General features: G+C 43.8%; 1 long non-coding RNA gene across 1 annotated transcript; it reads left to right on the top strand.

Annotated features, from left to right (window-relative positions):
• The first annotated feature begins 9,032 nt into the window (after positions 1–9,032).
• LOC308102457 lies at positions 9,033–9,778 on the top strand. Its single transcript, XR_013934655.1, has 3 exons — positions 9,033–9,108; positions 9,161–9,194; positions 9,427–9,778. It is a non-coding gene; the product is annotated as an uncharacterized lncRNA (long non-coding RNA).
• Positions 9,779–13,025: the final 3,247 nt, after the last annotated feature.

Raw genomic sequence — 13,025 nt, 5'->3', positions numbered from 1 at the left:
AAACTAAGGTGCCTGAGCATAGCAGCAATGTATTGTACTGTGCATGTTATACTTATACTGTGCATGATAGACAAGGACGTTAAGGTGCTTAAGGAGCACAATAAAAAGACCCAAAAAAAGTCAGTGCGTTATACAAGGGATTAAGGTGCAAAAGGTCAGTGCGTGTCCACCTAGAGTGGACTGACCCTAGTATAATCCGCATGTAGCTCCATGAGGGAGTGCAACAAAAAGTCATTTGTACCTGGTGTAGTCCACAGGTGTGTCCGAGGGGGGGGCTAAAGTCCAAGTCATTGTCCCTGGTATAATCCACAGGTGTGTTCAGGAAGAGCCAGAAAAGTCTGCGCCGCCTGCTGTCAGGCTGCTGAACTCATCCAGGCTTATGCCCCATTCAGCATTCTGACAGCGGCTGGATTGAAACTACACCAAAATCTGGTGGTGGAACTCTTGATACTGCGGTAGAGCCCCTTGCCCGGTCGCGGTCGTTGTAGGGGGTTGAACAGTCTATGACTTGGGTGGTGCTTGTCCTTGATGATGCGCTTGGCTTTGACCACGCACCGCTTTTTGTACAGTTCCTGGAGCGCTGGGAGCTCGATTCCCATTATCCGCTCTGCCGATCGCACTACTCGTTGTAGGCTGACCTTTTCTCGGGCAGTGCAGTTCCCGTACCAGGCCGTGACACAGCCTGTTAGGATGCCTTCGACAGAACTGTTGTAGTACAGCCTGAGGATGCGACGTCCTACTCCGAGCTTCTTCAGGCGGCGGAGCCAGTACAGTCGCTGCTGAGCCTTTTTCCTCACGTGTGTGGAGTGCGTCTCCCATTTGAGGTCCTCCTCGATGTGTACTCCGAGGAACTTGAACTCGCTGACCCTTTCCACTGCAGCACCGTCGATGAGGATGGGCGCATGGTCTCTCCGCGGCCTCCTGAAGTCCACGATCAGTTCTTTGGTCTTGTCGACGTTAAGAGAGAGGTTGTTCTCACGGCACCAGTGTGCCAGTGATTTGATCTCCTCTCTGTAGTCAGACTCGTCGTTGTTGACGATTCGGCCTATCACTGTCGTGTCGTCCGCGTACTTTATGATGGTGTTGGAGACATGTGTGGCTATGCAGTCATACGTGTACAGGGAGTAGAGGAGAGGGCTCAGCACGCATCCCTGGGGTGCTCCGGTGTTGAGGGTCAGGGGGTCGGATGTGATGCTGCCCATTCTCACCACCTGATGTCGGTTGGACAAGAAGTCCTGTATCCAGTCGCACATGCTTGGGTGTAGCCCTAGGTGTCTGAGCTTTTTGTCAAGTATTGCTGGGACAATGGTGTTGAATGCTGAGCTGTAGTCCACGAACAGCATACGTACATATTTGTCCTTCAGCAGCTTGTTGTCCATGTGCGAGAGGACGGTGTGGAGAGCCATGGCAATAGCGTCGTCGGTGGATCTGTTTTTGCGGTATGCATACTGCCACGGATCCAGCGAGGCAGGTAGCGTGGAGCTGATGTATTCCCTCACCAGTTTCTCGAAACACTTGCTGACGATCGGGGTGAGAGCAACAGGTCTCCAGTCGTTCAGGCATGTCACTTTGGCCTTTTTGGGAATGGGCACAATGGTTGACATTTTGAACCCTGCAGGGACCACAGCCAGGGAGAGGGAGAGGTTAAAGATGTCAGCGAAGACACCCGCCAGCTGGTCTGCACATGTCTTAAGGACCCGGCCTGGAATCCCATCAGGTCCGGCTGCCTTGTGGATGTTGACCCGTGTGAAGGCTGTACGCACTTCTCTCTCCGAGATGGTTAGAGGAGGGTTCTCCTCTGCTGGTGCTGCTGATGGCCCCGCTTGGCTGCCGCGGTTGGAGCTGATCTCAAACCGGCCGTAGAAAGTGTTCAGTTCGTTGGGGAGGGAGGCAGGCGGGTTCACCTCGCTTCTGGTTCTTGTTTTGCAGTCTGTCAAGGTGTGTACTGCCTGCCATGTGCTCCTGATGTCGCCACTGCTGAGTTTGTCTTGCATCTTTTTTGTGTAGGCCTTTTTCGCCTTCCTGATGGCGCTGTTTAGGGCCGCGCGCGTCGTGTTGCGCGTTTCCACGTCGCCAGATTTGAAACCAGCGTCCCGTTCATGCAGATGTGCACGTACTCCGCTGTCCATCCATGGTTTCTGATTGGGATAGATCCGAACTGTCTTTTTTGGGACTATGTCATCTATGCACTTGCTGATAAAGCCAGTGACTGAGTCTGAGAGTTCGTTGATGTTATTCCCAGCGGCGTTCTTAAACATCCCCCAGTCAGTCTGGTAGAAGCAGGATTGTAGCATAGCGTCTGTGTCCTCAGACCAGATTCGGATTTCCTTCTCAACGACCGGCTCCCTTTTTAGCCTCTGTTTGTAGGCAGGTAGCAGCTGGATGGCGTCGTGGTCAGAGCTTCCTAGCGGTGGGCGGCGGAGAGCTTTGTATCCATCCTTGAAGGGCGTGTAGCAGTGGTCAAGAATATTGTCACCACGGGTACTGCAGGCGACATGCTGGTGGAATTTGGGAAAGACCTTTTTTAAGTCTGTCCGGTTGAAGTCGCCTAGGCAGATGACTGCGCAGTCCGGGTGGCGATTTTCTTGTGCACTGATCGCCTGGTGTAATTCCCTCATAGCTGTGTCCTTATTAGCTCCAGGATGAATGTAAACAACGGCTACAATCACGATGCTGAAGTCGCGTGGTAGGTAGAAAGGACGGCAGGCTATGATTAAAAGTTCAAGGTCTGGTGAGCAGTGACTGTCTAGGATTTTAACATCTTTGCACCAGTTGTTGTTGATCAAGGCACAAACTCCCCCCCCATGTTGCTTACCGCTCAGTACAGGGTCTCTGTCTTTCCTATACGCGGTGAAGCCAGGAGGAGTGATAGAAGAATCAGATGCTAACTCCGTTAGCCACGTCTCTGTTAGCACAACAACACAGGTCCTCCTCGTCTCTGCGTTGTATTTAACGCGCGCCAGTAAGTCGTCCATAGTGGTCACTGTTCTTGATTCACACAGAGATCTAACGTTCGCTAGCAGGATTGAAGGCAGTGCAGGTTTATATCCACGTTTTGTTGTTCTTACGAGAAGACCCGCTCTAGTGCCTCGCCGCCACGGTCTTTTTCGACGGGGGTATGTTGTTGATCCGGCCGGAACAAAGGGTACCCCACCCCCCCCCCAGCCGAGCGGGAGGTTTTCGGCAAAAAAGTCCGGAATTCTGTGTGTAATCGCTGTGCTGATGTCCATAAGTGCTTGTCTGTCATAACTCCTTAGACACGCGACGGTGTAGGGAAAAAAGAGAAGGCTAAAAAATACTAAAAAGATGGAAAAACGTTGCGATGCTACGGAGCTTGTACGAATGCGGCCGTCTTTCATGGCGTCTTTCATGGCGCTTCCGGTATAAAGGGCCAGTCCCGAGCATTAACAGCTTAATTCCTCTGGCCCCGTTTTCCTTATTTTATGCCACAGTAGATAATGCCATTCAAATGCTAAAAATTGCAGGTCAGGGCGCTTGGCTTGGGAAGGCGGACATTACGGACGCTTTTAAAGTCATGCCATTACATCCTTCACAATGGCATATTTTCGGGGTTAGATGGCGGTCCAAATTGTATTTTTCCGTTAAACTAACGTTTGGCTGTCGGAGCAGCCCTCGGATTTTTGACACGCTATCAGAAGCTTTATGCTGGATTTTGTCCAACACCTACAAATTGCCTTTCGTATTGCATTTGTTGGATGATTTTCTAGTGGTGGATTTCGCCGGGTCACCTCCGGCGCGTTGCATCTCAATAGTACGAGATGTTTTCAAACAATTCGGAGTTCCTCTGTCTGAGGAGAAAACAGTAGGGCCTTGCACTCGGATAGAATTTTTGGGCATCATGCTGGACAGTGTCCTCATGCAAGCCTCTCTTCCCGAAGAGAAATTGTGTCGCATCAGGGAGATTATCAAATCTTTCACTTCGGCAGCCTCGGTGCTAAAAAGGGAAATGCTTTCTCTGCTTGGCCATTTAAACTATGCCATGCGAATTATTCCACAAGGGCGCTCGTTCATTTCCCGACTTTTAGATTTGTCCAAAACGACAAAAGATTTGCAGGGGTCTATCATGTTAGACGAAGGAAGCCAGTCAGATTTAAGATTCTGGTCACTGTTTCTGGATCAGTGGAACGGCATTTCCTTCTTTTATAATGAGTTAGCAGAAACATCCGCGTCAATTAATTTTTTCACAGATGCCGCGCCTTCCGTGGGTTTCGGGGGGTTTTTCAATGGAGAATGGTTCGCGGAAAGCTGGCCAAAAGAAATGGCTGATATGCCAGAGGGTAGTAAATCAATAGCGTTATTCGAATTGTACCCAATTGTCGTAGCCTCATTACTGTGGGGTAGCCAGTGGTCCAGGAAAAAGATCACAGTTTTGTGTGACAACGAGGCCGCTGTGCATATAATTAACAAGGGGCGCTCTTCAATTCCCGTAATTAATCAGTTTATGAGGCGTCTTACCTGGACGTGCATTAAGGGAAATTTCATTATGCACGCCGTTTTCATTCCAGGGTACGAGAACAAAATAGCTGATGCTCTGTCTCGATTCAAATTTCAGGAATTCCAAAAATTGTGTCCAGACGCAAAGCCAAGCGGCCTGGCTTGCCCGGGGTTCCACCAGGCGATCCTAGATTAGGCACCGAAAGTCCTCTCCTGTCTTTGCTGAATTCCGCTGCCAAATACATGAGAAATGGTTTAGCAAAAAGCACATTAAAATCTTATGATTCTGCATGGTGGTTCTTTTGTTCTTTCTGTGCCCGTTTTGCTTGCCCGCCATTACCTGTGAATATCCCTATGGTATGCGCATTCATAGTCCACTCTTTTGAGTCCCGCAAGTTGCAGCCTCAGTCCATCAAAGCTTTAATAGCCGGCATTCAGTTCCATCTTCGTTGCCAAGACCCATCAGTAGATAGTATTCTAGGAAATCTTCAATCCGTCTGCTTCTCAACGGTCTCAAAAAAGAGCGACTCCAAGGCAATGACAAACGCTTACCTCTTACAATCACTTTGGTGCAACAGCTGGTGTCCAAATTAAGATCACGGGTGTACACGCCCTATGTGGATAAAATGGTGGAGGCAGTCTTGTTAATGGCTTTCTATGGGTTTATGAGATGTGGAGAATTTATTACTAGATCACTGGCATTCAATCCTCTGCATGATCTCTGTTTTTCAGACCTAACCATAGAGCATGCGTATTTCACTGTGTATTTGAAACATTCAAAAACTGATAAGTGGTGTAAAGGAACTCCTGTGATCATCGCAAGGAATAATTCTGATTTTTGTCCTTTCACTTCTATGTTGAGCTACCTGGCAACCAGGCCGGTGTCTGCCCCAAATGATCCTCTGTTCCTCACTGATGGCGGCAAGCCGATGACCAGAGCCTGGTTTACTGCTAAGCTGAGAGAGATCTGCTCAAGCTGCGGGCTTTCTCCAAGCGTCTACACAGCGCACTCCCTTCGCATTGGAGCGGCGACAACTGCAGCGCTGCTTGTGCCTTCAGCTTCACTTAAATCCTTGGGGCGATGGTCCTCAGGAGCCTATACTAGATACATTCGATTTAACAAAAATGAAATCCTGCATGCCCAAAAGCTTATGAGTGCGCACGCTGTGTAAAGTCTGCTATTAATAAAATAAAAGCGCTTGCCGCAATACTGATTGCTTAATTTAAAGATTGCTTTTCTTAAATCTCTGGGGCGATGGTCCTCAGGAGCTTACGTAGATTCTGGTTAATAAGGATGACATTCTGCAGGATAAAAGCTCTGAGTACGAGTGCTCACGCTGTTCTATTGCTAATTCAATAAATGCTGCTTGCGCATTATTGACGCTTTAATTACAACTCGGGTGGATTGCTGGGGATTTAGTTTAGTTGGTGATGTCATGGTGCTAAAAAATGTTGGTTTATTCCTATAGCGCTAAAAAATGTTGTTTTTTATGGCTATGTAGTCAGGCTAATCATATCAAGCTCAGTCTATTAGAAATTGCTGCTCAGGTATAGTTGGGTACTGATTCAGATGTTAAGTAAAGATAGCACGTCTTTACACACATAGTCAGTACACTTTATTTATTATGGATGATAAACAATAGTTATCATTCATCATAGGATGACCTCATTTATATATATATATGGTATATATATATAGCAGATTTCTTTGAAAAAGAAATAAATATAGAATGTCCTCTTCGAATCCGAGTTGGTGCGGCACAGCGTGGACGCCATATTAGGATACCGTCTAGGACTCCTGAATTCAGGGAGCAGCGGGTACCTGGATTCATCAGGCTCGCTGAACACATGGATGCATGCTGCATTTGTTTAGCTAAACTTAAAGTTTAAAAGTTGAGGAACATTATCATGTTAGTAAGAAACAGGTTCATGGAGCTCCACCATTCTCACAGATGGTTGGTCCGGCGTCAGGCCCTGTGCTCCCATGCCGTTTTGGGGGTCTCTGCTGTGTTGGGGGTTTAATTCATTCCCTGTAAATGCTAATTGGCATGTAACATTCATTAAAATGTTATCCTTACAGGGAATGAATGGATTCAGAGGCCTGACGCCAAACCATGCTTCCTCTTGTTTCTATACCATGCTTAAGCTTGCAAATATATATTGCTAATAAATATATATTCTAATCCAATCTAAGAGTTGTCTGACTGAACTGTAGTCTTTGCTGTTTTATTTACCTACAAAATGATGGAGCTAGCACAAAACCATATTTCACTCACTGATTTACACCTGTAAAACCTGTGATGTGACAACACGGCTGACTGATCAGTTCCCGGTTTCCTGAAGGTGTCATTATTATAGGCCTGTCCCCGACTAAGGATTTGTTTAGTCGACTCTAATTGGCAACTAATTGCCAATAGTCGACTGGCAGTCGACTAAAAAAAAATTATTATTTAAAAAATTATTATTATTTTTTGGGCCAAAATACATTTTATTTCAAAGGGCCAAGTCTACACAGTTTGTTTTGTCTCCAGCAGAGTTTCTAGTGTCTCTATCTCTCTCTCTCGAAGAGGTTGCACATGAACTCTGCAGCCGCACTGAGGCGCTCCAACACAAACAATACCAATACAAAGACGAGGAATAAGAAGAATAAAGTGGAAGTTACGTGTGGTTGCAGGTGTAGACTTGGCCAAAAAACAATTTAAAACATTTTTGGCCCTTTTTTTTTTTTTTTGACTAGACTCGACTAAGAGACACTTAGTCGACTCGGACCCCCCGCGACTAACCAGTCGACTAGTCGACTTAGTCGAGGTCAGGCCTACATTATTATATGTGTTTACGGTTCAAATCTGCCTACAAGCCAATCAACAGGAACAGGAAACCCCGTCTGGAAATCAGGGCTGCAGTTATGCACACAGAGCCTGTCAGTATGTGTTCCTCTGTTTAGTTGAGCTCATGATGAGTATGGCGTGGTATGTTATATTTAAATTTAAAAATTCTTTATGATGGGATATTCATGTTAAATTAATTTAGTTTTTGGTCTTACTTACTCTGGTCTTATATTTATGTCTGTCTATATTGCTTTTATGTTTGAGATCATTGTTTTGTGTTGGTCATTTTATTTATCTAATTGTTGATGTTAATTAGTTTTGTCTGTTTTTTGCGTTATTGTTTGTTTTGTATCTATATTTGTGCTTTTGTTTTTCTCAATGTTTCCTGTCGACCACAGAAGGCAATAAAAACAACAATGTCTACGTCCTTTTGTCATAGTTATGATCATGTGTAAGTGATCTGAACATCAGTATCTGTCCATTTTGTTCCATTCAGAGTTACAGACCGGTAACTCAACTCAACTCATATTCATAGAGCACATTAAACATGACCAGAACAGGTCAACATTTGGACCCCTGGTTGTCCCCTGACCCCACGGTGAGAACTAGTATTTTATAATCTAAATAGTGTCTTTTGTGTTAGTGTGTAGATAGCTGATCCCATGTGAGCATCTGGGTGTGAGGGAGCGCTCCTCTCTCACACAGAGAGACGTCTACTCCTCCTGCGCCTCCTTATGCCCTCCTGGTGTCCCACACACTCTGAGCACATACACTGGCCCAAAGGAGCAGGTGAGAACACACGCGCGCACACACACACACACCCTCGTCACTTCACTGTGGTTAAGTTTCCATCCAAATGGTGTGCATACTTTAAACACATTTCCAAAAACTAAAATAGATCATGTGTATTTCCATCCACTACTGTGTTCTGACAGTGCAACAAGATTGTATAATCAACTCCCTCTCTCTCTGTCTCTCTGTATCTCTCTCTCTTTCTATCTATTTTTCTGTCTCTTTGTCTCTCTCTGTATCTCTCTCTCTCACAAATGCAGACAGTGTTGGTTGTGAGTTTCCAATGGATGTGAATTACCTTCATTACCTCTGGGACGCAAGACTGGCTGTATTGACTGCTAACAGGTTAGCATGGACTAGTTTGAATAGTTTAATTGAAGATAGTTTTAGTAGAGTTCAGTTTAGCATAATACATTTTTCCTCCAATTTATTTTAGTTTTAGTTTAGTCCAATTTAGATTAGTCCCTTCTAGCCTAATCTGGTTTGGGCTAGTTCAACGTCTTTCTAACTTGGTCTATTCAAGTCAAGTGTTTCATTAGTTCTTATAACAGCCTGGGTGTTCTGTTCTGCATGTCTCTTGTCCAGGGCGTGTCTCCTGTGGTCGTCTCCGTATGATGGCGTCTCCCCACCGTCTCAAAACGAGGAAGAAGACCCCCCGCCTGCCCCCCAGCCCGCCCATCCCCCCCCAGGCCCGGAGCAGAGTGTTCGCTGTCATCCTGTACGCAGAGTTCCTGAAGGAGCTGGCGGCCATCGCCCAGGAGCACAGCGTAGTACCGGACCACTCAGCGCTTGAACCCCAAATTTCACTGTTCTGGGGGGAACGTTCACCAGAAATAGCTGATGTCCAAGCTCATGACGCGTCAAAATGTGACGCGTTGTGAGCTTGGAGATCAGCTATTTCTGACAAAGAGATTTGGTGTAAAAGGAAACGAGAGTACAGTTGAAACTCAGGTCCGTTTCACTGTGTATATCGAGGGTTTAAGTGGTAACCTGGTATTCTCCTGATGTAATCACTGACAGGTTAGATCTGTCAGTGCCAGCAGTACATGAGGTCCTGGTAGGATAGAAAGCCAGCAGTACATGAGGTCCTGGTAGGATAGAAAGCCAGCAGTACATGAGGTCCTGGTAGGACATAAAACCAGCAGTACTACTGGTAGGATAGAAAGCCAGCAGTACTAGAGGTCCTGGTAGGATAGAAAGCCAGCAGTACTAGAGGTCCTGGTAGGACATAAAACCAGCAGTACATGAGGTCCTGGTAGGATATAAAGCCAGCAGTACTAGAGGTCCTGGTAGGATATAAAGCCAGCAGTACTAGAGGTCCTGGTAGGATAGAAAGCCAGCAGTACTAGAGGTCCTGGTAGGACATAAAACCAGCAGTACTAGAGGCCCTGGTAGGATATAAAGCCAGCAGTACATGAGGTCCTGGTAGGACATAAAACCAGCAGTACTAGAGGTCCTGGTAGGATATAAAGCCAGCAGTACTAGAGGTACTGTGGCAAAGAAACATTGCCAGGATAGATAAACTAGCTGTCTTGGGAATTGAACTTGTGAGATTTTCTGTTCTGGGCTGTCACCATAGAATCATTATCTAGCCATCAGCCCACAGTGGCCTTGTAAGCCATTTGTATTAATATGTTGTATTTTATAATGCAGTACCATTCATACATACCATAATGTCGCTATCGGGTAGAAACCAGCTATCTCCATTTTGCTACTTTTTCTTTTTTTTCATAAATCAGTGCTATTGAACACCTTTTGTGTCTGTGTGTGGGTTTTACAAATATTTAACCAATGAAAATTATTAAAAAGTGCTTAAAGACTAAACCTCCTAAGTCCATTGTATCATCAAACTGTCGGTCAAACCACCTATCTGCTGTTTTTTCCATCATTGATTAGAATGACAAAGTCAGACGGAAAAACATGAATGGTCAAAAAAACTCCACTTGAGCTGTATTTGGGTAAAGTGATGATAATATAAGGAAGGACACATTCAAGTATCTGACAATGCATAAAGTTGCCACTTTAATGAGGCAGTATTGTGTTGTTCTTAAAAGGTTTTCTTTTTTCTTTTACATTTCCTGAAAAGTTTATATTTTGGACACAGCTGGTTTCTGCCCGACAGCACAGAAACCAGCTGTGTACATTTTACATATATTACAATACAGTACTCCTGTCATGACTTGACTGTGACAAACATATTTCCCTGTGTGATTATGAATATGTAGGGGAAGAAAACTGATTATTTCTATTGATAATAAATCATTTGTATATAAACGTAATGAGATTATTCTAATGATGCTTAATCTCTAAATATATTATTTTGTGACAGTGTGAATACCAGATTGGGACATTTTTGTTCATTTAACTGAATAGATTGTACAGTTTGATTACAAATCATATTTATAGCCTTATACAGTTTCCATACTGTTAGCTGATACATAAAGATGTTCCCTTAATTGTGTCTTGTGTCTCTTTGTGATTACAGTGGATGTTGATGACCCATAATTATTGTATTTTAGTCCATGTTTAATTCTTGGTTATTATTACTCCATCAATCGTTCTGTTTTTGTTGCTTAATCATTTTAAATAACGGTCACCTTATTTTAACTGAAGCGTTTGTTGTTCCCTTCAGATTGTTGTGTTGACATCCGTCACATCTTAAATAAACAGCTTTTAAAAAGACGTTTCGTGTGTGTGTGTTTGGGGTGTGTTTGAATCATAGAGGTATAAGTGTTTAACCCTCTTTTTGGACAGACTGACTAAAAAGACTAAAAAGTGCTGTTTGGACGCTATCTAGTGTGTCCATCAGCAGACACTATATCTGTCTGAGGATATGGGTGTAAAATGTATTTCAGATGTCACAGTGGAAAAGTGACGCATGTGCATACTCTCTATTGATTTTATCCCACTGTTAGGGTTGTTTTATATATTTTGTTTAAGACTTACAGTAGGGTGCCTTGCCCCACTGGAATACAGTGACTGATATGAATTAATAATATACTGGACCATATGTAAAATGAAGAATACCTTGTGATGTCACTCATGTCAGTGACCAGGGGGTCCACAGCAAAATGGTATTATTAAATATGGCACTTTTATTGCTACGTTTAACTTTTTCATGTATCCTATGTAAGTAAAGCCTGATAAAAGTGTCAAACTCCCAAAATCCACCAGAATACTGGAAATTACATCTACTCTGTTAAAAATGTCCTGGGGGGGACCCCCAGCGTGGTCAAGAACCCCCCCCCCCTTGGAAAAATATCTCCTGTTGGAAGGGTCGTCGGGATCGGATCGGGAGTTGAACCCATTACATGTTGGCAAGCTGGATCACCAGTATATATGATATGCACCTGGACCGCTAGGCCAGCAGGCACCCCAAGATGATAAGTTTTGGGTAGGATGAGGACCCATAATTAGTCAACACAAATCTTGTATTGAGATCCACGGCCAAATACATTAATTCGGGGGTCCTTGATAATATATATAAAAAAATAAAAAGTTTGAGAACCACCGTACTACACTACACTATACAAAAAATACAGAATACTATTATTATATCAGTGGGGGAAATGCACTAATTGAGCAAATGTCAACATGAGACCAATATACTTGATAGTCATGTGACTCATGAATAATAATAATAATAATAATAATAATAATAATAATAATAATAATAATAATAATAATAATAATAATAATAATAATAATAATAATAATAATAATAATAATGATAATACCAGCTAACATCCCTGCCTTGTTGACATAATTATTTTAGCCTGCTTTACATTATGTTCTTTATGGTAGTTAGTTAATAACAATCATATTTGATTTATTGAAGTGAAGGAATATATTCAACTATTTCTTTATGCATTTTGCAACGCACTACCCCCACTGTGCGCACAACCATATGACGTCCATACAACGTTACGTCCATACGCCGTCCGAGTCGGACCTCACTAGTTGCAAAAACACAGCAAAAAAGGGGAAACAGCGCCCCCTGCCACGTCGTATGGACGTCCATAACGGACGTCCAAACGACGTCCGAGTCGGACCTCACTCTGTCAGCTTACTTACTGACTGAGGTCCTGACTCAGACGTCGTTTGGGCGTCCGTTTTGGACGTCCATACGACGTCGCAGGGGGCGCTGTTTCCCCCTTTTTTTTAAAACATGGCTTTTCCCAACCTGTAGCCTAAGTAACTCATGAAGACTATTATCTTCTGTATCTGTGATGCCAAAAATAAGGTCATTACAGTGAGGTGACAAAATCCAGCCCTGAAAATTTGTAATCAATGCCAACGCAACAGTTATACAACAAATTATAAAGAACACTTAGTTGATTATTTATCTTATCTTTTGACATTGTGTAATCATACACTGACTGAGCTAGTGAGCCCAGTATTAACAGAGTATGATTCAAATGCCAAATGAGCAACCCAAGCAAGCACACTACATATATATGCTGGTTATTGGTTTAGTTAGTAAATAGATTTAGTGAGAAATTGTATTCTGTGGTGGACAGTGGTTCTCAAAGTGAGGTCCGGGGACCCCAGGGATCCTTGAGGGGGATAACTCTATGCCTGACATTTTACAAAATCAAAACAATCAAGTCAATAGTTGGTCAATCAAAAGAAACCATCCATTGGCTTTTGTACAAGCTTAGAGCCCTGTGGCCTACTTTACAGCAGGGAGAGAGATAATTGAATTAGATGGTTTTGAATTTCTTTATGTAAAATAACTGTGATTTGAACATGGAATCTCTGTGCTGAGAGTCTGAGCATTAGACCATTAGACCATCGCTCGCTCAGTGACTCACAGCAGATGTCTCCAAGTATTCTTGAAACATTCTCTTGTATGTTAGCCTTCAGTTAGTAAAGTTGCTGTTCAACCCCAGATTTGACTTCTAGTGCTTTTGAGTTGTTCTTTTGTATTTTAGCCTTCGAAAATTTAAA

Source organism: Gymnoscopelus braueri, assembly GCF_963280865.1.
Source record: "Gymnoscopelus braueri genome assembly, chromosome: 15".
NCBI classification, from domain to species: Eukaryota; Metazoa; Chordata; class Actinopteri; order Myctophiformes; family Myctophidae; genus Gymnoscopelus; species Gymnoscopelus braueri.
This window is presented reverse-complemented; position numbering and strand designations above follow the sequence as displayed.